This window comes from Schistocerca piceifrons, chromosome 7 (assembly GCF_021461385.2).
Source record: "Schistocerca piceifrons isolate TAMUIC-IGC-003096 chromosome 7, iqSchPice1.1, whole genome shotgun sequence".
Taxonomy (NCBI): domain Eukaryota; kingdom Metazoa; phylum Arthropoda; class Insecta; order Orthoptera; family Acrididae; genus Schistocerca; species Schistocerca piceifrons.
In genome coordinates, this window is record NC_060144.1 from 402454808 (window position 1) to 402481034 (window position 26227).

Here is a 26227-nt window from a genome sequence, read left to right on the forward strand (position 1 = left end):
ATAAGTTGTAATCGGTAGGGCTTGTACAGCAAACGCTGCATCAGAACTTTCCATACAGTTGGTTGGGGTATTCCAAGTTCTCGACCGGCTGTATTGGTAGACTTACTGGGACTGTGCACAAAACCCTCAAATTTGTCGGACATTATCCTGTGACTCATGTGATCGATGTGTGCTCTTTCTTTTGCACACACTCACAGTCTGTTTAAATTGCTTAAACCAACAGCTAATGCTCTTGCGAGTTGGTGGTTGAATACTGAATTTGTTACGAAATGCCCGCTGCACTCCAATGTGCGACTCACTTTTCGCGAACTCAGGAATGCAGAAAACCTTGTGCTCCACATTCTCCATCTCACTCACAACTGACAGTGAAATGGAATGAAGGCCTGATTGCCGCACAATCGCTACTGGCCACTTCTGAAACCGTCACTGCCCGCCCGCCGAAGACTTTGAAACTTTCTCTTTTCATTGGTATAAAGCTTGTTCATATGTACTTGAATACATGCGAATTTTTGAAAATGAGTGCATCTTTTAGAATAACCCTGTATATTACGGTTTCATACATCTGAAGATGGGAATTTAAAATCTTGAAACTGGTTGTGGTTTGAATAAATATTAGTACAACTGCAGCAGATCTCTCTAAATTAATCACAAAAAGAAGTGTCAGTGCCTGCATAGCCGAACACAAAGGAAACTGTCATCTGGGACAACTGAAGACATCACATTATCATGCACACATGTATAGAGAAGCAATAGAGATTCATAATAATTTTAATAGAAAGGAAGAAGATTTGAAGTTAGATAAAAAATCCAGAGATAGCCCCATAGTCAGCATCACATGATATATCATTGTGTCCTCTATGTGCTAAATGCGAGAGCCCCTCAACCCTTAGTGGCAGTAGCTGTTTTACCTTGGAGTTGGAGACAAAATGTCAGGAAGCAGTTTTATACGTCAAACACAGCCTCTCCACCCAGAATTTTTAACTGAAGAACCCACAGAGAGTCTTTTCTGTCTTTAATCCACTGTGCAAATTACAGTCTGTTTAAAATTTGCCGATAATTAATTGGTGCATCTCCATCATATTGGAACTAAATGTTACCCATTCATTATCTAAGTGGAATGCTTACAACTTTCCAGCAAAAATACTCTTCTAGATTTCTTGGTGGATTTGTTAACTTTAGTAACCATCTTTGCTCTGATGACATCACGATCACTACTCCTTGTCTGTATATTGACATTGTTGGTAAGGTCAAGCCTGTTTGTAGCTACTAGGTCTAAAATACCTTCTTTGCATGTGCACTGCTGAACAAGCTTCTCAGGACAATTCCAGAAAACATGTTCAAAACTACTTCACAGAGCTGCCTATTGGTACCACCTCCATTTTATATTGCATCTACATCTACATTTATACTCCGCAAGCCATCCAACGGTGTGTGGCGGAGGGCACTTTACGTGCCACTGTCATTACTTCCCTTTCCTGTTCCAGTCGCTTATGGTTCGCGGGAAGAATGACTGCTGGAAAGCCTCCATGCGTGCTCGAATCTCTCTAATTTTACATTCGTGATCTCCTCGGGAGGTGTAAGTAGGAGGAAGCAGTATATTTGATACCTCATCCAGAAACGCACCCTCTCGAAACCTGGACAGCAAGCTACACCGCGATGCAGAGCGCCTCTCTTGCAGAGTCTGCCACTTGAGTTTGCTAAACATCTCTGTAACGCTATCACGCTTACCAAATAACCCTGTGAAGAAACACGCCACTCTTCTTTGGATCCTCTCTACCTTCTCTGTCAACACGACCTGGTACGAATCCCACACTGATGAGCAATACTCAAGTATAGGTCAAACGAGTGTTTTGTAAGCCACCTCCTTTGTTAATGGGCTACATTTTCTAAGGACTCTCCCAATGAATCTCAACCTGGCACCCGCCTTACCAACAATTAATTTTATATGATCATTCCACTTCAAATCGTTCCGTACGCATACTCCCAGATATTTTACAGAAGTAACTGCTACCAGTGTTTATTCCGCTATCATATAATCATACAATAAAGGATCCTTCTTTCTATATATTCGCAATACATTACATTTGTCTATGTTAAGGGTCGGTTGCCACTCCCTGCACCAAGTGCCTATCCGCTGCAGATCTTCCTGTATTTCACTGCAATTTTCTAATGCTGCAACTTCTCTGTATACTACAGTATCATCCGTGAAAAGCCGCATGGAACTTCCGACACTATCTACTAGGTCATTTATATATATTGTGAAAAGCAATGGTCCCATAACACTCCCCTGTGGCATGCCAGAGGTTACTTTAATGTCTGTAGATGTCTCTCCATTGAGAACAACCTGCTGTGTTCTGTTTGCTAAAACTCTTCAATCCAGCCACACAGCTGGTCTGATATTCTGTAGGCTCTTACTTTGTTTATCAGGTGACAGTGTGGAACTGTATTGAATGCCTTCTGGATGTCAATGAAAATGACATCTACCTGGGAGCCTGTATCTAATATTTTCTGGGTCTCATGAACAAATAAAGTGAGTTGGGTCTGAGATGATCGCTGTTTCCAGAATCTATGTTGATTCCTACAGAGTGGATTCTGGGTTTCCAGAAATGACATGATACATGAGCAAAAAACATGTTCTAAAATTCTACAACAGATCGATGTCATAGATATAGGCCTATAGTTTTGCGCATCTGCTTGACGACCCTTCTTGAAAACTGGGACTACCTGTGCTCTTTTCCAATCATTTGGAACCTTCCGTTCCTCTAGAGACTTGTGTTACACGGCTGTTAGAAGGGGGGCAAATTCTTTCGCGTACTCTGTGTAGAATCGAATTGGTATCCCGTCAGGTCCGGTGGACTTCCTTCTGTTGAGTGATTTCAGTTGCTTTTCTATTCCTTGGACACTTACTTCGATGTCAGCCATTTTTTCGTTAGTGTGGTGCCTTAGAGAAGGAACTGCAGTGCGGTCTTCCTCTGTGAAACAGGTTTGGAAAAAGGTGTTTGGTATTTCAGCTTTATGCGTGTCATCCTCTGTTTCAGTGCCATCATCATCCCGGAGTGTCTGGATATGTTGTTTCGATCCACTTACTGATTTAACGTGAGACCAGAACTTCCTAGGATTTTCTGTCAAGTCGGTACATAGAATTTTACTTTCGAATTCACTGAACGCTTCACGCATAGCCCTCCTTACGCTAACTTTGACATCGTTTAGTTTCTGTTTGTCTGAGAGGTTTTGGCTGTGTTTAAACTTGCAGTGAAGCTTTCTTTGCTTTCGCAGTAGTTTCCTAATTTTGTTGTTGAACCACGGTGGTTTTTTTCTGTCCCTCACAGTTTTACTCGGCACGTACCTGTCTGAAACGCGTTTCACGATTGCCTTGAACTTTTTCCAGTGTCAGTGTCAGTGTCAGTGTCAGTGTCGGAATGGAAATTTTCATTTTGATCTGTTAGGTAGTATGAAATCTGCCTCCTATTACTCTTGCTAAACAGATAAACCTTCCTCCCTTTTTTTTATAATCCTATTTACTTCCATATTCATGGAAGTGCATTCCATGCTACTGACCATAGACTCCTTTTGAATGATGTAAAACTGTCACAACAGAACCATGTGGCCAGTACAAACATCTGATAACTAACTTGAGCTCAATGAGACCTGTAATTCTTGCCCAAATACCTTCACAACTAGACACAATTTCAAGCTCAACAGACACAGTGCTTTGCCAACTGCAATGAACACTCCATCTCCTATGGCAACTAATATGTCTTTTTGATATATGTTCCATGCCTGGCTAAATATTTCAGAACTTTCTACTTCCTGTTTCAGCGAGCTCTTGGTTCTGAGAATAATTTGAACATGACAGCTTACCTAGAGGGCAGTAAATTCAAGAACTTTGTAACAAATGCTTCAAAAATTTACTGTTAAAATTTTGACATTTGAAGTGTCTTTACTTTGTACATGGTCTGATTTTGATGTCTTCACATCTGCTGGTGAGTGTTCATCAGAGGACTTCAAACTACTCCCAGCTTAAAAAACCACCATGTGCACTCCATAGTTGCCACTTGAACAGCTTCCTCTACGTAATGCAACCAGTACTATCATAGAATCAATGGAACCTTTGGTTGAGACCCTTCACTCAGCTACAAACCACTGTGGGTACAGTGTTGTGCTGTGCTCTGCTTGCACCCTACTAGCAAGATCAGCAGTCTTCATCACTTCCATCAGTCACCTGTACGAAGTCAGAATGGTTTCAGCACCTTTGTGACAGATGTAGTTGGTGCCGATGTGAGCCACAACTTGCAGGCAACTGCACCCTTTACCTCTGATAGCTGCAGGCAGGACCTCCTCCGCACATACCTTGGATGAGGCCCCTGGCAGACATACTGAGTGCACAATGCACCAAACATTGGAGATACTGATAACTAGCAAACCCTTGTCTCTATGTGCATGCTCAGACCCTGCTGTATAAGTGGCCACCTGTCTACTCAAGAGGGCGAATGGGCGAGGTCAGACTGCTAGCCTCCATATTGACTATCCGCCTTAAACAAAGTGAACATGTTACAACCTGCCACTCACCATGCAGTGAGGTTGGAAGCCCCATGTCGAGTACACTGCGAAGGGTCTTAGCAATCTAGCCTGTGGGTGAAGCAAGTGACACCTGGGGTATCCCATGCAATGTGGCACATTCTCTGCCACTGCTACATCTGGAGGCAGCAGCCTGAATACAGCTGAGAGTGGGTAAAAGCATCTTCAACTGTTTGCAACTGTGGACAGCTCATCCTGTGTCTGCACTCAGGATGCACACATCCTGTCCATGCTAGTACCAGTAAGAATCAGCTAGAAAAGCCCACAAAGAAAGGTAAATATATAGCATGGTACTCTCCTGATGTGTCACCACGGGAGTGTGGCACCTTACCGAGCTGTGTAGCTGGCTGTCCAAAATAAGTGACAACTGTATGAATCTACACTTTACAATTACTAAAATGGTAGACTACACCTTGTAAATACAAAAGCACACAAGGAATTTAAGAATTAAAAAATGAAAGTGCACAGAAAAAGCTAAATACATAACTTCCTACTTTACTGGTGTGGCAAGGAGGCAGCTGGAGCCTGACAGAGCATTGGCCAACAGTTGCTGCCCTTTCCAAAAAACAAATGACAACTTCACTACAGACTGCAAGAATTTAGACTTTTCAGTTCCTAAAATGTGAGCCTACACAACTTTTGATTAGTTTGTCTATATGATGACTCCATTGTGACTAATTCCTACTGGATCCCAAAGAATTTTGCGCAAAGTTTTTCAGTGAATGTATGACCATTAATGTGTACTACTTCTGGTGCTGGCAGGACATGTTTGCTTGTTTGAAAATCACGTAATATGAATTTTTGAAGTCGTTGATAGGTAATCTATGTAGGTTAAGAACCAGAGTAAACTGACTTTTGATCATTGTGGTAAGTCTCCTCCCCTCCATCTCTCCATTCTCAGGTTAGTGTCAACCTGTGACACAATGTTTTGCTAAGGTCTTCTGCTTTCAGTTATGATTCTGTTCATGCAAGAGAGATGCCATTAATGTCATAATACTTTAGTCTGCCAAATAGAATTTTGTGATTCAACAATCAGAGGCTTTGACAAGGTCACAAAACATAACAAAAGGATAATTTTTCTTGTTTAGCTCTGCCAGAAATTCATTTGTGATGTCTTTCATTATTTAATTACTTTCTTTATGGAAAATTCTTTATGAAAACAAAAAAGAGGCAGTTAATGAGTTCTGATCAGCTGCATGAATCAGTAAACTGTCAAGGCCACTTTCTCAAACACTTGTGAAAAGAATGGGAGGTGTGAAATAGGTCCCTAATTAGAGGTGGTTTTCTTATCTACAGCTTTGTGGATTTGTTTTACAACAACATACTTAGGTCTGTTAAAAGATATGTCCCTAGTCATTGACTGATTACAAAAACAGTTTAAGGGTTATAGTGTCAAATCAGAACAAGATTTTAATATTCTGCTATAGATACCACTGTGGCCAGTATAATTGTCATTTTAGCGACTTGGTGTGTTTTGTTATCTACTCAGGGGCTGCAGTTTTCAAACTAATGTCTTGGTGTTGCATGCAATGCCTGCACAAGTGAATTTAAAGCTTACGTATTTGCTTGTGTATTGTTGGGTGCAACATTTTCTGCCATTGCAAGGACACAATCTTTGAATTTGAGGCACACTGATTAGGAAGTGTCACCATTTCCATGAGAGCTCTTCAGGGCTAGGTTTCATGTGGGTAACTAGTTGTGTATGTTTCTTGTTTACATATACTTTTACGTAAATACTCTGCAGGCCATTGTACAGTGTGTGGTGGAGGGTACTCTATCCCACTACTAGTCATTTCCTATTTCCTCTCCTGTTCCACTGCCAAAAGATTGAGGGAAAAATTACTGTCTATATGCCTCTGTATGAGCCCTAATTTATCACATCTTACCTTTGCGGTCCTTATGCGAAATGCATGTTGGCGATGGTAGATCGTTCTGCAGTCAGCTTCAAATGCTGGTTCTCTAAATTTTCTCAGTAGTGTTCCTTGAAAAGAACGCCATCTTTCCTCGTGAGATTTCCGTTTGAGTTCCCAAAGCATCACCATAATACTTGCATGTTTTTCGAACCTGCCGGTAACATATCTAGCAGCCCATCTCTGAACTGCTTCGATGTCTTCCTTTAAATCTGACTTGGAACGGATCCCAAACACTCAAGCAGTACATAAAAAATAGGTTGTTCTTGTATCATATATGTGGTTTCCAGTACAGATGAACCACACTTTCCAAAATTCTCCCAATGAACCTAAGTCAACCATTTGCCTTCCCTACCACAATCCTCACATGCTCATTCACAGATTGTTTTTTCCTTATTTTTGAAGTCTTATTTTTTGATAAAAGTGCATATGATTACTATTTTAATACACAGCTGAAGGATTTTACTAATTGATGGTAATGGAATTTCAGAACTTGGCTACAGCTAATCCTCTTCCTAGCACTGAGTACCTTAATGCTGGTTTCTGTTCCATTTTACCCTTGTTTCATTTTAGGGGATCCAAAAAAGACTCAAAGTGCTGTAGAAGTTATATATTGTTTGTTGTGGTCGTCAGTCCAAAGACTGGTTTGATGCAGTCTACACATAGTCTGCCCTTTATAAGTCTCTTCACTTCTGCGTAACTATTACAGTAATCATTGCAACATACACCTAACTTGAACTTACTGCAGTAAAACTTTAGTCCCTTCTCTACAATTTTTGCCCTCCACACTTCCCTTCATTACCCAGCTGACTACTCCTTGATGGCTCAGAATGTGTCCTAACAACCAATCCCCTTTTTTTAAAGTCAAGTAGTGCTATAAATTTCTTTTACCTCCAATTTGAATCAGTACCTCTTTATTGGTTATCTGATCTAGCCACCTGGCCTTCAATATTCTTCTGTAGCATCACAATTAAAGGCAACTATTTTCTTCTTCTCTGTACTTTTTATCATTAATGTTTCATTTCTATGCAACACTCAAGACAAATACTTTTAGAAAATATTTCGTAACACTTGAATTTATATCATAGGGATAAACTACAAGGATCATTTTTAAAGTAAGAGCTGACAGCGCATCCTGTCACGTGACATCCATTTACAGTCGGCCACTCTTGGTCAGTCTCTCACTACGCTACCAAAACATTTCGCGTGTCCATCGGTGTTAGATGTAAGATGACAGTTGTTCATTTGTCGCCAAGTCAGTGTAATTTGCCATGTCAGTCAGCAATCCCGCCAATTGTGAAGTGTGCACAGCTATTTGGTTCTTAAATGCAAAGCAAGTTTGTCTTGCTGAAATTCATCAGCAGCTTGTTTGAAGTTTATGGTGCAGATGTAATAAATGATGGAAATGTGCATAAATGATGTAGGCGGCGTCATGTAGATGGCGTCTGCTCTCTAGCGGTGGTATTCTGCTTCACGACGATGTTCGACCTCATGTTGCGGCAAAACAAAGATACAACTGGACTGGATCATTCACAATACAGCCCTGACTTAGCACCATTAGACTTTCATCTGCTTCCAAAACTGAAGGAATTTCTAGGTGGAAAGTGATTGGAAGATTATGACATGTTGAAAGAAAGTGTTACTATCTGGTTTGATGATCAGGCAGCAGATTCCTTTGATGCTGGGATCCAAAAGCTAGTGCTATGACTTGACAAGTGTTTAATGTTCGTGGTGACTATGTTGAAAAGTGACAAATGTGCATATTGTAGTTTGTGATACAATTTATGCTTGTAAATAAAGTTTCTCTTATTCCATCACAAATCGGTTCTTACTTTAAAAATGACCCTCATATATGACCCTTCTAGGAATGTACACATCAGTATTTTGACAGTAAATCACTTTGTGATGCATAATGCCTCTCCTATAGTGTTCACTGAAGTTGGGTGAGCCTCTCTCTTATGTTTTCATGCTTACTAAACAAAGCTGTGAAGAAATGAATTTTCTTAGTTAATCAGTCAGTCTTATTTGATAAAGTTGTCAGACTGATAGACACTCAATAGACACTCAATATTAATTGAACAAGGGTTTGGTAAGCTATCTTCTTTGTGTATGGGCTACACTTCTTGAGCTTTCTTCTGATGAATCTCAGTCTGGATCTGCCTATCCTGTGATTAATTTAATGTGGTCATTCCATTTCAAATAGCTCTGTGTACATACTAATCACAGAGTACTTTCAGCTATTTATGCACTGTAGATTAAATTTGTTTATTTTGATGTCACAGTTCATAGTAATTGACAGAAAATCATTGAATAAAACAGAAGTAATCTGTGGCGTTCCCCAAGGTAGTGTTATATGCCCTTTGCTGTTCCTATCTATATAAATGATTTAGGAGCCTATATAAATGATTTAGGAGACAATCTGAGCACCCGTCTTGGGTCATTTACAGATGATGCTGTTGTTTATCAACTAGTAAAGTCATCAGAAAATCAAAACAAATTGCAAAATGATTTAGAAAAGATATCTACATGGTGCAAACATTGGCAATTGACCCTAAATAACAAAAAGTGTGAGGCCATGCATATGAGTGCTAAAGAGAATCCATTAATCTTCGATTATATGATAAATCAGTCAAATCTAAAGGCCATAAATTCAACTAAATACCTAGGAATCACAGTTATGAACAACTTAAATAGGAAGGAACACATAGAAAATGTTGTGGGGAAGGCTAACCAAAGACTGTGTTATAGTAAATGTAACATATCTACTAAAGAGACTGCCTACACTACGCTTGTCCATCCTCTTTTAGAATACTGCTCTGCTGTGCGGTGTGGGATCCTTACCAGATAGGACTGATGGAGTACATTGAGAAAGTTCAAAGAAGGGCAGCACATTGTGTATACTCGCAAAATATGGTTGTGTACAGGTATGCCATCTTCCTGGTGAACTGCTGCTTGAAACGTGCACTGTGCCATGGATGCATGCCACTGGGGACACTTTTATGCTGAGGGGGACGTTTGTATGGGCTTCTATGTGGCCTGTAGTAGCAATGGAAGACACCGTGACAGCTGTGGACTACGTGAACATTATTGTGGGCCACCTGCATCCCTTCAGGTTTGATGCTTTCCCCGATGACAGTGGTACATTCTGGTGATTCATCCAGTCCGTATCACAAGACCAGAAAAGGTATCCCATCAGGCCAAGCCGTGCCTTTCCTATGTCAAGTTACTTCTGTTGGTTTTCTATCTCATGGTCACTTATTTCAATATTCATCAATTTGGTGTTCATATTACAATTCTCTTATTGAAACATTACTAGAGAAAGGAATTTGATGTTTCAGACCTCTCTGTCATCATCCATTTTGGCACCATTAACTGAGTATCTGGATATACAAACTATTTACTAATTTAAAACAGGAGCAGAATTTTTTAGGGTTTTCTATCAGATTGTCAGGTAGAATTTTACGTTGGAATTTGTTGAACACTTCATGAGTGGCTCTTATTATGATAGTTTTGGCTTTGTTCAGTTTTTGTCTCTTGATGAAGCTTTGGCAGCATTTATATCTTCTACATCTACATCTACTACATCCATACACTGCAAACCACTGCAAAGTACATGGCAGAGGGTACGTACCATTGTACCAGTTATTAGGGTTTCTTGCTGTCCATTTATGTATGTGTTGTAATTATTCTAATCTTGTCCTCACGAACCTTATTTGAGTAGTATGTAGAGGCTTGTAGTATATTCCTAGAGACATCATTTAAAGCAGGTTATTGAAACTTTGTTAGTAGACTTTCTCAGATAGTTTACATCTATCTTCAAGAGTCTGCCCGTTCAGCAGCTTCAGCATCACTGTAACACTCTCCCACAGGTTAACAAACCCGTGACAATTTGTGCTGCCCTTCCCTGCGTAAATTCAGTATCCCGTATTCATTCTATTTGGTACGGATCCCAAAAACGAGCAGTATTCTAGAATGGGTTGCACGAGGGTTTGCGAGAAATTTCCTTTACAGACCGATTGCACTTTCCCAGTATTCTACCAATAAACCGAAGCCTACTATGCACTTTACTCACTACTGAGCCTATGTGATCATTCCATGTCAGATCCCTACAAAGTGTTACACCCAGGTATTTGTATGAGTTGGCCAATTCCAACTGTGACTCATTGATACTATAGTTATAGGATACTACATTTTTTTTGTCATTTTGTAAAATGCACAATTTTACATTTTTGAACATCTAAACCAAGTTGCCAGTCTTTGCGCCACTTTGAAACCGTATCAAAATCTGAATGAATATTTATGCACCTTCTTTCGGATAGTACTTCATGATAGATAACTATATCTTTTGTAAAAAGCTTGATTTTACTATTAATGTGATCTGGAAGCTCATTAATATCAAACATGAACAGCAAGGATCCCAACACACTTCCCTGGGCATACCCGAAGTTACTTCTACGTCTGAGAATTACTCTCCATCCAAGATAACATGCTGTGTCCTCCCCACCAAAAAGTCCTCGATCCAGTCACAATTTTCACTTGATACCCAATATGATCAAACTTTTGACAATAAATGTACAGTAGGTGTGGTACTGAGTCAAATGCTTTTTGGAAATCAATTAATACTGCATCTACCTGACTGCCTTGAACCAAAGCTATGAGTACGCCATGTCAAAAAAGTGCGAGTTGGTTTTCACATGATCAATGTTTTCAGAATCAGTGCTGGTATGCATGAAGCAAGTCATTCTGTTCAAGAAACCTCAATATGTTTGAGCTCAGAATATGTTCTAAGATTCTACAACAAATCGATGCCAAAGGTACTGGGCTGTAGTTTTGTGGATGACTTCTACTACCCTTCTTGTAGATGGGTATGACCTGTGCTGCCTTCCAACTACTGGGCACATTTTTTTTTGTTCAAGGGATCTACAGTAGATTATATTTTTAAGAGAGAATAACTCAGCTGCAAATTCAATGTAGACTCTGAAGGGCTTTCAATGGGACCTGGAGGTTTGTTCAGTTTTAATGATTTCACCTGTTTCTCTACACCACTGACACTAATACTGATTTCTCTCACCTTTTCAATGGTATGAGGATTAAGTTGGGGCAATTATACCAGGTTTTCCTTTGTAAAGGATCATTTGGAGACAGAGTTAAGCATTTCAGATTTTGCTTTGCTGTCCTCAGTTTCAGTTCCTGTCTCATTCGCTAGGTACTGGACACTAACTTTGGTGCCACTAACAGCCTTTACATATGACCAGAATTTCTTTGGATTTTGTGAAACATCATTTGACAATATTCTGCTACAGTAGTCACAGAATGCTTCACGCATTGCTCTCCTGACAGCCAAACGTCTTTCATTCAACATCGTTCTACCAATAGTCCTATTCTTTGTGTTACGTATCTTATGCAGTATTCTTGTTTCGTTAGAAGTTTCTTAACAGTGACTGTGTAGCATGGAGGGTCCCTCCCAATATGAATTGTTCTACTGGGTACATATCAATTTGGTGCATGGTCAACTATTTTTTTTAAACTTGAGCCAGAGTTCCTTTACATGCTCCTGCCCTGTGCTGACAATTCATCATATATATATATATATTAGAGGGAAACATTCCACCATAACCTGATTTTTTTTCTTTTTTTTTTTCAACACTACTGCTGCTATAAAATCCACCGTTTCCAGTTCACAAAAAGTTCCTTTCAGCTAGTAAACAGCCATTTCGGCTAGTTCTAATAACTTTCGCTTTTTTCCGTTTTTCCCACATCACTGATCTTTTTTAGCTGCTTCCCACAGGTTTTAACGTCATTATTTCTTCGTCAGACAATTGTTAGCCTCATTTTCACAATCTGCCACCACAAAACCACTCGTTTTAATACATTTACACGCAGTTTTTTCGAAATTTTCCTGAATTGCTCCACCGTTTAACGTGTTTTGGCGGCAACACTACCACCTAACCTTTGTGCACATCGTTGTCTACCAACCCAAGTTCACCACAGGATCAACATAGCCCAGCTATAACCAACACTTTTTCGCCTTTTTTCACACCAGCTCTCCAGTTGCTTTCTAGTTCACCTTTATCTCTCCCCATATGTTTTTATTTTCATTTTCATTTCAGCCTCATGTTACACTTTCCACCTTCAAATACCATGTCACCCTCACAACATCCCCACAACGACCCCATTAAGTTTTATTTACATTCCCTCTACAAACATGCCTTCACCCTAGCCAGATTACACTCCCATATTTTATTTTCTCAGGCTTGTCTGACATTTGGCATTACCCCCAAAGGCCTCACACTTAAAGTTCCCATCTCTGGCTGTAACCCTTCTTTCCATCAGTCCCTATACCAGTTCCAAACTGAACAATCCATTGCCCTCACCCACCTAATCCTTCACCTACACATCAACTCAGCCAATGAACACACCCGTCAACTCCTATCCTTAATAAAAGTCCTCAATCTTTCCTCTCCCACATCCACACCGGCTGTTCAGAGGATCCTCCTACAGGCCAACCGCAAATTAGAACAGCATGCCACCCTCCACCTCAAAAAACTATCCAATCTCCTGGTTTCCCACCTCCGGAAAGGCAACTCACTCACCCTTCACAACCTTTCCAGCAAACCTCAACCTCCTCTCATTGCACACAGAGCCAGTCTCTCCCATCTACTCAACCTCCCACTTCCAGCTCCACTCCCCCCGAAACCTCAAAATTCCAATCAACACAATCTGGAACCACAACACCCTAATTTAGTAGTTAACCTTTCCTCCAAAGCTCTCTCCCAATCCGAAACCTCTGTCCCATCCAAAGGCCTCACCTTCAGCCCCACTCCCAGATTCAACCAAACAGCCCTTGTCAAAGATTTACTGTCCTACACCCGTACTCTCTGCTGGAAATATCACTTTGCCACGAAGAAAAATGATCCTAATCCTACTCCTAATGATCCAACTCCCCAAGACACTATCCAAATTGAACCCTGCCTGGAACAGTTCCGTCCTCCATCACAGCGGGACCCACCTCCTCTTCCTCAAAATCACCCTCTCCAAACTTTCGAGGAATTTCTGACTTCCAGCCTTGCCTCTCAATCCTTCTTAAAAAACCTTAATCCTACTCCCAACATTACCACTGCTGAAGCCCAGGCTATCCGTGATCTGAAGGCTGACCGATCCATCGTCATTCTTCCGGCGGACAGGGATTCCACGACCATGGTACTTGATCGTCAGGAGTATGTGGCTGAGGGACTGTGTCAGCTTTCAGACAACACCACATACAAAGTTTGCCAAGGTAATCCCATTCCTGATGTCCAGGCGGAGCTTCAAGGAACCCTCAGAACCTTACGCCCCCTAAAAAACCTTTCACCTGACTCCATCAACCTCCTGACCCCACCAACACCCCGCACCCCTACATTCTACCTAAAATTCACAAATCCAATCATCCCGGCCGTCCCATTGTAGCTGGTTACCAAGCCCCCACAGAATGTATCTCTGCCTACGTAGATCAACACCTTCAACCTATTACATGCAGTCTCCCATCCTTCATCAAAGACACCAACCACTTTCTCGAGCGCCTGGAATCCTTACCCAGTCTATGACCCCCGGAAACCATCCTTGTAACCATTGATGCCACTTCCTTATACACAAATATTCTGCACATCCAGGGCCTCACTGCAATGGAGCACTTCCTTTCACGCCGATCACCTTTCACGCCGATCACCTGCCGCCCTACCTAAAACCTCTTTCCTTATAACCTAGCCAGCTTCATCCTGATCCCTAACTTCTTCACTTTCGAAGGCCAGACATACCAACAATTAAAGGGAACAGCCATGGGTACCAGGATGCCCCCCTCGTACACTAACCTATTCATAGGTCGCTTAGAGGAAGCCTTCTTGGTTACCCAGGCCTGCCAACCCAAAGTTTGGTACAGATTTATTGATGACATCTTCATGATCTGGAATCACAGTGAAGAAGAACTCCAGAATTTCCTCTCCAACCTCAACTCCTTTGGTTCCATCAGGTTCACCTGATCCTACTCCAAATCCCATGCCACTTTCCTTGATGTTGACCTCCACCTGTCCAATGGCCAACTTCACACGTCCGTCCACATCAAACCCACCAACAAGCAACAGTACCTCCATTATGACAGCTGCCACCCATTCCACATCAAACGGTCCCTTCCCTACAGCCTAGGTCTTCGTGGCAAACGAATCTGCTCCAGTCCGGAATCCCTGAACCATTACACCAACAACCTGAAAACAGCTTTTGCATCCCGCAACTACCCTCCCGACCTGGTACAGAAGCAAATAACCAGAGCCACTTCCTCATCTCCTCAAACCCAGAACCTCCCACAGAAGAACCCCAAAAGTGCCCCACTTGTGACAGGATACTTTCCGGGACTGGATCAGACTCTGAATGTGGCTCTCCAGCAGGGATACGACTTCCTCAAATCCCGCCCTGAAATGAGATTCATCCTTCATGAAATCCTCCCCACTCCACCAGGAGTGTCTTTCCGCCGTCCACCTAACCTTCGTAACCTCTTAGTTCATCCCTATGAAATCCCCAAACCACCTTCCCTACCCTCTGGCTCCTACCCTTGTAACCGCCCCCGGTGTAAAACCTGTCCCATGCACCCTCCCACCACCACCTACTCCAGTCCTGTAACCCGGAAGGTGTACACGATCAAAGGCAGAGCCACGTGTGAAAGCACCCACGTGATTTACCAACTGACCTGCCTACACTGTGAAGCTTTCTATGTGGGAATGACCAGCAACAAACTGTCCATTCGCATGAATGGACACAGGCAGACAGTGTTTGTTGGTAATGAGGATCACCCTGTGGCTAAACATGCCTTGGTGCACGGCCAGCACATCTTGGCACAGTGTTACACCGTCCGGGTTATCTGGATACTTCCCACTAACACCAACCTGTCAGAACTCCGGATATGGGAACTTGCTCTTCAGTATATCCTCTCTTCTCGTTATCTGCCAGGCCTCAATCTCCGCTAATTTCAATCTGCCGCCGCTCATACCTCACCTGTCTTTCAACAACATCTTTGCCTCTGTACTTCCGCCTCGACTGACATCTCTGCCCAAACTCTTTGCCTTTACATATGTCTGCCTGTGTCTGTATATTATATGTGCTGATGGATATGTGTGTGTGTGCGCGAGTGTATACCTGTCCTTTTTTCCCCCTAAGGTAAGTCTTTCCGCTCCCGGGATTGGAATGACTCCTTACCCTCTCCCTTAAAACCCACATCCTTTTGTCTTGCCCTCTCCTTCCCTCTTTCCTGATGAAGCAACCGTATGTTGCGAACAAAGATGAGGTGACTTACCGAACAAAAACGCTGGCAGGTCGATAGACACACAAACAAACACAAACATACACACAAAATTCAAGCTTTCGCAACAAATTGTTGCCTCATCAGGAAAGAGGGAAGGAGAGGGGAAGACGAAAGGAAGTGGGTTTTAAAGGAGAGGGTAAGGAGTCATTCCAATCCCGGGAGCGGAAAGACTTACCTTAGGGGGAAAAAAGGACAGGTATACACTCGCACACACGCACATATCCATCCACACATACAGACACAAGCAGACATATTTAAAGACAAAGAGTTTGGGCAGAGATGTCAGTCGAGGCAGAAGTGTAGAAGCAAAGAAGTTGTGTGTATGTTTGTGTTTGTTTGTGTGTCTATCGACCTGCCAGCGTTTTTGTTCGGTAAGTCACCTCATCTTTGTTTTTATATATAATTTTTCCCACGTGGAATGTTTCCTTCCATTATATATATATATATATATATATATATATATATATATATATATATATATATATATATATATATATATATATATATTTTTTTTTTTTTCCACGTGGGAAAAATATATATATAAAAACAAAGATGCTGTAACTTACCAAACGAGAAAGCGTTGGTATGTTGATAGAGACAATAAAAAACACACACAAATTTCAAGCTTTCACAACCCAAGGTTGCTTCATCAGGAAAGAGGGAAGGAGAGGGAAAGTCGAAAGGATGTGGGTTTTAGGGAAGAGGGTAAGCAGTCATTCCAATCCCAGGAGTGGAGAGACTTACCTTAGAGGGAAAAAAGGACAGGTATACACTCGCGCACACACACACATATCCATCAGCACATATAATATACAGACACAGGCAGACATATGTAAATGCAAAGAGGTTGGGCAGAGATGTCAATCAAGGCGGAAGTACAGAGGCAAAGATGTTGTTGAATGACAGGCGAGGTATGAGTGGCGGCAACTTGAAATTAGTGGAGGTTGAGGCCTGGTGGGTAATGGGAAGAGAGAATATATTGAAGGGCAAGTTCCCATCTCCGGAGTTCTGATAGGTTGGTGTCAGTGGGAAGTATCCAGTTAACCCTCTCCTTCCCTCTTTCCTGATGAAGCAACCTTGGGTTGCGAAAGCTTGAAATTTGTGTGTGTGTGTGTGTGTGTGTGTGGGCGCGCGCGCGTGTATACCTGTCCTTTTTTCCCCCTAAGGTAAGTCTTTCCGCTCCCAGGATTGGAATGACTCCTTACCCTCTCCCTTAAAACCCACATCCTTTTGTCTTGCCCTCTCCTTCCCTCTTTCCTGATGAAGCAACCGTATGTTGCGAAAGCTTGAATTTTGTGTGTATGTTTGTGTTTGTTTGTGTGTCTATCGACCTCCCAGCACTTTCGTTTGGTAAGTCACATTATATATATATATATATATATATATATTTTTTTTTTCCACGTGGGAAAAATATATATATAAAAACAAAGATGCTGTAACTTACCAAACGAGAAAGCGTTGGTATGTTGATAGAGACAATAAAAAACACACACAAATTTCAAGCTTTCACAACCCAAGGTTGCTTCATCAGGAAAGAGGGAAGGAGAGGGAAAGTCGAAAGGATGTGGGTTTTAGGGAAGAGGGTAAGCAGTCATTCCAATCCCAGGAGTGGAGAGACTTACCTTAGAGGGAAAAAAGGACAGGTATACACTCGCGCACACACACACATATCCATCAGCACATATAATATACAGACACAGGCAGACATATGTAAATGCAAAGAGGTTGGGCAGAGATGTCAATCAAGGCGGAAGTACAGAGGCAAAGATGTTGTTGAATGACAGGCGAGGTATGAGTGGCGGCAACTTGAAATTAGTGGAGGTTGAGGCCTGGTGGGTAATGGGAAGAGAGAATATATTGAAGGGCAAGTTCCCATCTCCGGAGTTCTAATAGGTTGGTGTCAGTGGGAAGTATCCAGTTAACCCTCTCCTTCCCTCTTTCCTGATGAAGCAACCTTGGGTTGCGAAAGCTTGAAATTTGTGTGTGTGTTTGTGTGTGTTTTTTATTGTCTCTATCAACATATCAACGCTTTCTCATTTGGTAAGTTACATCTTCTTTGTTTTTGTTTTAGTTATCCTTTGTACTTTGATAATCATTGTTGCCACAACTGTGTCATGATCACTGGTACTAGATTTGATGTGGATATCCTCAAAGAGGTCAAATAAGTTTTTGGTTACATTAGAAGATGAGTCTGGTGAGTGACAGGAAGGATCTAATTATCATTTTACGCCCAACCTTGATACTGAGTCTTGTCCAGACAATCTCGCTTGCAACTTTAGTTTCTATCTCTGTGGATTTAAGTTTCTTGTCTACTGTGACAAATGCACCAGCTCCACTTCCTATTAGCCTATCCTTTCAATATACACTTAAATTTTCCCCAAAAGTCTCACTGCTATCAATTTCAGGACTCATTCATCTTTCCATACCTAGTATTATGTGAGCGTCTCTACTTTCCAGGAGAACTTCGAACTCTGGCACTTTGTTTCTTCAGTGAAGCTCACTTTGCTTTCAGAGCACCTTTCTAATGTGTCTGTAGAACTACGGAAGGCAAGGCATGATGGCGATCATGGATAGCGATGGCATTGGCTGTGCTCCACCACAGAACTTGCTGATGATGAATGGGACCCATCAAGTGCAGAACGGCAATGTGGATTATCTCATTGTACAGATTGCGGATGCCTTCATTCACATAACCTGGGAAAGAAGGTGGAAAAATGACCTGGGAGGTATATAGAGGCTCATTAGCACAATGGAATGTGCTGTGGGGAAACCCTGTCATTTGGAGGCGGGAAGGAAATGAGAATCAATGGAAAGTGGTCCCTGTCAAGGTCATTATGTGGCGACCAGTATAAGGAAGGAAGAAGGGGAGGGGAAGACAGTGAAAGATCAGTGGGAGAGAAAGTGTCATATGCAGCATTAAAATGAGCAGGGGAACCATCATTAAGAAGGCACAGCTCGTATTCCACAGGAAATCAGTCAATGTGGAGCCCCCAACTAGATGAAGAGGCAGTGCCCCACAAAGGGTGTCAGGCACTAAAATTCCCAATGAGGAGGAAAGGAGGGAGGGTGAGGTGAAAGTGGGTTGTTAGGGCAGCAAATGTAGGTGCCCTGTCAGGATGGAGATAGAGATATCAAATCGGAGTGGACCCAAACAGCAATCCATGTACTAACAATTTCCATACAGATCAACGTGCATGTGCCACCAGAAGTCCTCAAAGGGCCAACCTGGTTCTGACAGAAAGCATGGAACCCATGAAGGGACAGTGGGTGAGAAAGCAAACCCTGGACCATCCTACCTGGTCAACACAAATGGTTGAATCCAAATGCATGGATAGAGTGTTCCTTAAATGCAACTTATAACTAACAGATGAAATTACACCCAGTCCCAAGACAGTATAATATTCTTTCCTAGTATCCTTGATAAAGACACACGTTCAGGAGCTGAGAAGAGGGAAAAAACTCATTCCCAGTCTTACATTTGACAGGCTTGTAGTGGTAGAAACAAAATGTACCATTCACATGCAATAGGTTTTTGAGTGAATGTATTAACACATTTCACAGGGTGTTTCATCTAGTGCTTATCGTACCACTCAAAGAGTGGCACAATCTTCACATTAGTGTAAGGAACACTTTCATCAATGTGCCTGATTTCATCCTGATTTGTATGATTCCCATTATCTTTAGACGATCTTTACATCCAATATTCCTCTGCAAAGGGCCTAAATTGAAGGTGATGTGCTGAGCTCTACATTCCCTCAAAAATACTATTTAGCTGATAATCACATCACAAAGAGTTCTGTACCAATTTCGTATTTCACCTGCAATGACTACTACCTAACAATAACACTTTCTTGGACTTCTTAAAAAAAATTCTTCCCTAGACCTTTGGGGCTGCATCTGAACGATCTTGGATGTCTTGATGCTTATGTCCAGTCTCCAAAGCATTGAAGCTATTGGAGGCAGCTAGACTGAAGCTATTAGAATTTCAGTTTCTCCTGGATATTTTCACTAATTTGAAAGCCTTGAGAGAAATCCAGTCTTCTAGTCCAGCCATAATATGACTATTGTAAACTAAAGCTCACTGAACTGCTGAACCTTCTTGCACTTCTGCAAAATAAACCTGAAGTTTCAATACAAGCTGCTTTTTTACCAGTGTTGTGCAGTTTACAGACAGTCACTACATTGTCAGAAATGACCATCAGCATTCCTCATTAACAACATCCTTCTTGAAGACAATGTTGACCTTCATTATACTGATAGCCATTCTTAATGATTCTGCAAGTTTTCACACTTTTCCTTTTTGGTGGTCAAGTGTTGCTTAAAGTATGGTTAAAAACAATGCTCAGTGAAGGGATTCTGATTTTTTGATACGGCTCTCGTTGTGGACTTGTTCTTTAAACACGTAATTCAATACTCGTAATGTTAATATAAATTGTATCAAAAGATCATATCTTGTGCTGCTGGCTTTAGAATAAACAATTTTTATGGAAGTTCACAAGAACACCTGCAAGAAGGCATGAAGGAGAAAGCCAGCATCTACAAGTCATCCAGTAATCCATCTAACAGATATCCTAAAGTTTCCCCTCACTATTTTCCTCCTTGTGATTTCCCTCCTGGACAACAAACACTAACATAGAATGTTCTTATCTTGCATTTCACCAACAACCACTATACTTAACATCAATCCATCGATTTTCTAGCCTGCTTGCCCATTGCAGAGGACAGCTGAGTTTTGCAGTTCTACCAGTAAGGGTGTTGCTGCTGGGTAGTGTGGTCTGTCCATCAGCATGATTTTAATGCGTGTGTGGAATACTCACAGCACACTATATAATGTGGAAGCGAGGATGTTTTTGTCAGTCTTTGATGGCTCTCCTGAGGATGACTGGTAGACACCCACACAAAATATCATGGAGTGTAGTTAACAATAACCAGCTGCAAGCCCCAAATTTTCATCAAGAGCTCAATTCACTGGGAAATTTTGAAATTAATCTTACTTTGAATGTTAATCATGGCCTTAAAATCACTACAAATTCTGATGGACTCGATGCTTTCCTCGTGATGAACAGGGGAGTAACTGCTGACTAGCTGTGATCGACACAGTCACCCCTCAAGTCCGATAACCTGTCTAACTCTGCCTTTACTGCAGCATGCCTTGCGAATGGAAGTGGCCATGCACGACAAAACTTAGGCACAGCGGACTGTTTGAGTGAAATATGCACTTCATACTTTTTGGCATGGCCCAAAGTTCATTGGAATAACTTCTTGTAAATCTCTAATGATGATTCTAAATCCTGGAACAATACTGAGCTGGCTACCAGGTTCACCTTATCCGGTACCTGGAAACCAGATGCGGCGAATGCATCTAAACCAAAAATATTTATAGCTGATGGCAAGCTTATGACCAACAAAGTGATTTGCCATTCAACATTCTTGTATTTTTCCCATACAGTGATTTGCCATCACAAAGGGATCTGTTGCTGAATATAATTTCACGTAGAAGAAGGTGTAATTAGATGGATGACGAACACTAACTTCACTTAACGAAGGTTTATTCAGCGGAGCGAACTGCCTCTGGGCAGAACATATATGGTATATATACAGTTACAGAACATTCCAGTACAATGATTCTTGACATTTATGGATACTTCTAGAATGTACTTGAACGGAATATAGAAATTAAAATATTAGAGTTCAGGTGAGTTCTGAACTCATGACCCTCCATGCAACAGTCTAGTATCATAACCATTACACTAGTGACTGTGCTACTCAGCTTCTTCTGCCACATTGCTCCCTCCTTAAGAGAACAGCGTCTCGGTGTTACGTCCTCTAATTCGTGAATGAGTCATCGGTCCTGCATACTCCGACTCCCGATAACTGATGTTCGCCCTGGCGGTGATCTCCTTAAAACTTCCCTTGCCACTAAGCTCTTCATCACCTTTCCGCTTGTTGCCTTTCACTGGAGCTTCGAATTTACCCTGGGTTCCAGGATCCTTATAGGGCTTCATTCGAAGGACGTGGACCGTATCTCTGATCTTTCATCGTCTTGTGTCGGGGTCAAAATCTTCAACTTAATAAGTATTATCAGACAACTGTTTTACAACCTTATAAGGTCCAAAGTAGCGCCTGAGGAGCTTCTCAGAGCGACCAACCTTCCAAACAGGAGCGAAGATCCAGACGAGGTCACCAGGCTGGTAGACAACAGGGCGGTGGCTCGAGTCATACCTGCAGCAATTGTTTTCTTGAGCCTGCAGCGTGCGGAGTCGAGCTAACTGCCGAGCTAGCTTCCTGAGCTCTGGTTAACATGTGGCTGATGTAGTCATCATCCACGTCATCAGGATGCAACGGAAACACAGTGTCCATTGTTGTCGTTGCCTCACTCCCATGCACCAGGAAAAATGGCATAAATCCTGTGGTGTCTTGTTTGGCAGTGTTGTAGGTAAACGTGGCGAAAGGTAGCACCTCATCCCAGTTGCTCTGCTCAACATTGACTAACGTTGATAGCATGTCGGCCAAAGTCTTATTAAGGCGTTCAGTAAGCCCATTAGTTTGTGGGTGGTAGGCAGTCGTCATGTGATGGAGGCCTTGATCGGCATGTTGGGGAGCATTCTCTCCAATGGCTAGCTTGCGGCAATGGTAACCTACATCGTCCTGCACCCATATCTTCTTGTTCATCTTCGTCGTCCCGGAATTGGCGTCGGCTAAGATTGGTCTGCTGTCTTCTGGTGCAGGTGTCATCAAATATCCATCGCCTTTCATGACAATAGCACGCCACATGTCCCAGTTGTCCACAGTGGAAACATACTGGTTCGTTGTACTGGGTCCTCCAGACATCAGTCTTCCTTGGTGCCCAAACAGGTTCCTCATGCGGCATTGTAGGAACGTAACTTTGCATGGGTCTTGACTTTTTTACTGTTTTAAAGGAAATTGAAAGATGAGAGATTGGGTTCAATGTCTGTTCCACTTTCTCCCTTATGACCTCTCGAAGTGCCTCAGGTTTTTGCTCGCCGTGCATTCCAAGTGCCTTCTGAACTTCCTCTCTCACTATCAACGAAAAACACTTGTGAAATCAGTTCCTTCCTCCATCAAAGACATCGATATGACATTTGGAAGCCGTTCAAACTTCTTGCATGTAATTCTTTTTTGATGCATTGTCTCAATATAACGGCACCATTTTATGAAGTCGTCTGCTGTCGAAACCTCCTTCTTCAGGAGTAGGGCTTGATATATGTCCTCAGCAACACGCTTCGTGAGATGTGCAACCTTATCTTCTTCCTTCATTCTAGGATCCACTTGTTTACACATCTCCAAGATGTCTTGAATGTAGGATGCTGTCATTTCTCCTGGATGCTGTGCCCTACACTTTAATTTATCTTCAGCCTCACACTTCTGGCATTATGTGTCACCGAAATACTTGCGCAGTTCCGCCTGGAACGCTTCCCTGCTTATGAACTTCTCCTTGTTGTTCTCATAACATTGCTTGGCAGTGCTCTCCAAGTAGAAAAATATGTTAGCCAAACACACAGTGTCATCCCTTTTGTTAAATTTGGCTATACGCTCATATACCTTCAGCGACTTGTTTGGATCTTGGCCATCGTCACCAGAGAACCCGGAACGATGTGTCATGTGGTGGCTCACAGTTGCTGTCGTCATAACATCCTCTTCTTCCTCTGTCTCCAATAGGTTGCAATCTGTTGAATATGGCTCAAACTCGAGTTTCTCGCCACGTGAACGGCGGCTCTGTCGTGGCCTGATGGGAGTCACTGTGTCATCGATAATGTGCACTATCACAAATTCCAATACCCAGCATCTCCACCAGAATAATGACATGCAGAAGAAGGTGTAATTAGATGAATGATGAACACTAACTTCACTTAATGAAGGTTTATTCAGCACTTGCACATACAAGAGTACAGTGCGAACTGCCTCTGGCCAGAACACATACGGTATATATACAGTTACAAAAGATTCCTGTATAGTGATTCTTGACTTTTGTGGATACTTCTAGAATGTACTTGAACGGAATATAGAAATCAAAATTTTACAGCTCAGGTGAGTTTTGAACTCACAACTCTCCATGCAACATCCGGTACCATAACCACTACACTACAGTGACTGTGCTACTCAGTTTCTTCTGCAACAATATGAAATGACTTGCTGCTGCAGCAGTTACAGATGACATACCCAAACACTGATAGGTGCTTTATTCAAATGACACAGTATGAGGTCTGTTCAAAAAATTCCCGAACATTCGTAATTTCGCGCTAGTTGCGTGTTGGAGCGAAGTAAGGCTGGCATCCCTGCACATGCCTATGCTTAATGCATAACTGCTGCAAGTTTTATTGTGTATATCTGTTAGTTATTGTTCAGTGCTGTATTGAGTAGAACATTGTGTTGTATAGTTTGTGAATTTTGAGACGGCGGAGTTAGAGGAGCAATGCATCAGCATCAAATTTTGTGTGAAACTCAAGAAAACCTTTACAGAGACACAACAGATGATGCAGGAAGCCTGTGGTGATGAGTGCTTCAGTTGTATTCTGTATTACGAATGGTTCACAGAGTTTAAAAATGGCTGGACAGAAGTTAAAGATGACCCTCGTTCAGGATGCCTTTTGACTTCTACTGACGACGCTCAAGTCAGGAATGTCAATGAACTTTGTGTCACAGGGACAAACTGTTAATTGATGGTATTACTCGGATATGTTGCGATGCCTGAGAAAAAATATGAGAAGGAAACGGCCTGAAATGTGGTGAGACAATTCATGGCTCTTCCATCATGATAATGCAATCGTACAATCATCCCTGTTGGTGTGTGTCTGTTGTTTAATAAACAAAGTCAGTGTGCTGCGTCATCCTCCATACTATCCAGACCTGGTCCCTGTGAACTTTCTTTTATTTCCGAAGTTGAAAACCCCATTGAAAGGACGAAGATTTGCACTGATAGACATGATTCAAAAAAATTCGCAGACACCGCTTTGCGTGGTCCAGCAAGAGGCCTACTAAGACTGCTTCTGAAAGTGAAAATGATATTGGGAGTGGTGTATCAATTGTGGAGGAGAGTATTTCAAAGGAGACCATGCACAATAAGTAAAAGCTAAGCACAGAAAAATTTTGTGGACTAAGTTCTAGAATTTTTTGAACAGACCTTATGTGGTTCCAGAGACCTTCTCAAGTGTCAAAGTGTCAAACATCTGTGATGTATATATGCAAACTGAAGTGACGAATGAAAATTTGTACTACAGCTGAGATTAGAACCTGGGTCTCCTGCTCACTAGGCAGATGCGCTGACCACTATGCCACCCTGGTGCAGTGGCTTTGCACACTACGTGGACTATCCTAACACCCTTCTCTGTGATAGGTTTCTTGATAAATCACTGAAACTATAGCTCTTATATCCACATGGAATTGGCTCTTAACACTATTGATATCCAATTTGCTCAGGACTTTGGTAGGCTCTTGCCCAGGTTCTGCCAAGACTGGATTTAAGGTGCACATCAACACTTAGCCAGGTTTAGTTGCCCACAGTGCATTGGCAAACACTGGCACATTGGTCTGCAGTGCTGTTTTCTTTCCCAGTCACACTGCTAAGTGCCTGTACGTGCGTCGAAAACATGTGGACACTGGCGACGCTCGTGGCACATCCAACAGTCTCGACAAGACTTAAGCATTAATGGAGGTGAACCCAATGCTGAGGGGGAACCTTCCTTAAGAATGTGATATATGTCAAGACACCTGACTAGGTTGCGTCCATTGAAATCTACTTGGGAGCAGGAAGTGTTTCATTGTGCAGCACACACAACCTGAATGTTGTCTGGCAGACTTGACTTGCTGGAACGCAGCAGAGGGTTGAGCTATTTGACAACTATCTGAAAACATATTTTGAGCTGCAGCCGACACTTCAAACAGTGTGGAAATATTTGCGATTGTGCTTAATTTGGAGTGTAATGAGTCCAGAGCTCTAGTCTGGACCTCCTTGTCTGGTGCTACTGTAACAAATATGTCCCTGATTAAAGAATCAACATATGACCCAACAATTCATACATTCACAAGGCCGAAGTCTTGCAAATCTGCTATCTAAGATGCATAAGACTGATCACTGTGCTTCCTGTATTGGTTAAACTGAAACTGCATTGCCATAATATGAGTTTGATGGTAGAAGTGCGCACTCATGAAACTGCACAGTTCAGTAAATTCCAGTGCTTCAGGGCTTTGTGTGCGGACGCAGTTTCTGTACATTTTTTGTAAAGGCTACTACTACTACTACTGCTACATAATAGAGTGCTCTTTTCTACAGGATATGATATGTTTGTTACCTTGCAATAAAGCATAAATCTATGAAGTAGTTTTCTCATGGCTCTACAGTGTTGTCAAACAAAAGAAATGGCAAGGGTGGAGGCGAAGGTTGCCCCAAACG

At 42.0% G+C, this 26227-nt stretch overlaps 1 protein-coding gene across 2 annotated transcripts in view; it reads left to right on the forward strand.

The window, feature by feature from the left end:
* LOC124804781 overlaps positions 1–26227 on the forward strand; it is a 157121-nt gene that overhangs the window by 45342 nt on the left and 85552 nt on the right. The gene's annotated exons all lie outside the window — the stretch shown is intronic.